This window comes from Erithacus rubecula (genome assembly GCF_903797595.1).
Source record: "Erithacus rubecula genome assembly, contig: SUPER_33_unloc_1, whole genome shotgun sequence".
Taxonomy (NCBI): domain Eukaryota; kingdom Metazoa; phylum Chordata; class Aves; order Passeriformes; family Muscicapidae; genus Erithacus; species Erithacus rubecula.
The window spans coordinates 657538-658507 of record NW_027636168.1 but is presented as its reverse complement, the minus strand read 5'-3'; the positions used below and the strand labels follow the sequence as shown (position 1 = coordinate 658507).

At 54.3% G+C, this 970-nt stretch overlaps 1 long non-coding RNA gene across 2 annotated transcripts; it reads left to right on the top strand.

Moving 5' to 3' along the window:
• Positions 1-337: 337 nt before the first annotated feature.
• Positions 338-651, top strand: LOC306813882. Of its 2 annotated transcripts, none has more exons than XR_013777056.1 (3): positions 338-394; positions 450-473; positions 529-651. It is a non-coding gene; the product is annotated as an uncharacterized lncRNA (long non-coding RNA). The 2 variants fall into 2 exon arrangements; XR_013777057.1 differs by having other exon boundaries at positions 450-503; positions 559-633.
• Positions 652-970: the final 319 nt, after the last annotated feature.

Sequence of the window (970 nt, the reverse complement as noted above, 5' to 3'; positions counted from 1 at the left end):
GGGATTCAACCCCATCCCCCCCAAAAAAACGGGGGGAAAAAACGGAAATTCCACGTTTTTCTCGCCTCGGGAGAATTGGATTTGGAGTGGAGCCAACGTGGAGTTTGGGAGTTTTGGAGATTTTGGGGGTTGGATGCTCCAATCAGCCACCCTGGCCTGGACTCTGCTGGAGGAATGGGACAGAATTCCATAAAAACATCTGGGAAAAGCAGCAGGAATGGGGATGGGGGTTGGGGGTTTTCCTTGGAATTCGCCCCCAGTTCCTGTGGAATGGGGGGTGAGAAAGGGGAGGGGTGTCCTGAAGGTTGGGAATGTCCAAAATCCTGGAATTCCATGTGGAATCCTTCCCAATCCCTGCTTCTGTCTCCTGGAGCACCCAGGTGGGAAATTCCAGGTGGGAATTCCCAGTGGGATTCCCTCCAGATGAGGAAATCCAGGTGAAATTCCAGGTGAGATTTCAGGTAAAATTCCCAGTGGCATTTCCTCCAAGTGAGGAATTCCAGGTGAGATTTCAGGTGGAATTCCCAGGTGAGATTCCCTCCAGATGTGGAATTCCAGGTGGGGAATTCCCAGCAGAATTCCAGGAATTTGGGGCTGGGATTCCTCCCCCCTTTTCCTGGGAATCCCAGGCCTGGAATGTTGGGGTGGACCCGGGGGATTTTGGGGGGTTTTGTCCCAATCCCAAATCCCAAATCCTGAACCAGGGAGGATCTGGAGCTTCTGGGGAAGGAAAAAATCCCTGGAATTCCCCCACCCTGGCCTGGCCTGCTGGGCAGGGGGGACACCTGGAGTGTCCCCAATGTCCCCCCAGTGTCCCCTGTGTGTCCCCCCAATGTTTTCCCCCATTTTTTTCCCCCTTTTTAATTTTTAGAATTAAAACCCCCAAAATTCGGATTTCCCACCCCCCGGGGAGGGAGGGGGAGGGGCTTTGGGGACACCGGGAGGGGACAGAGGGGACCCCAACCCTTCC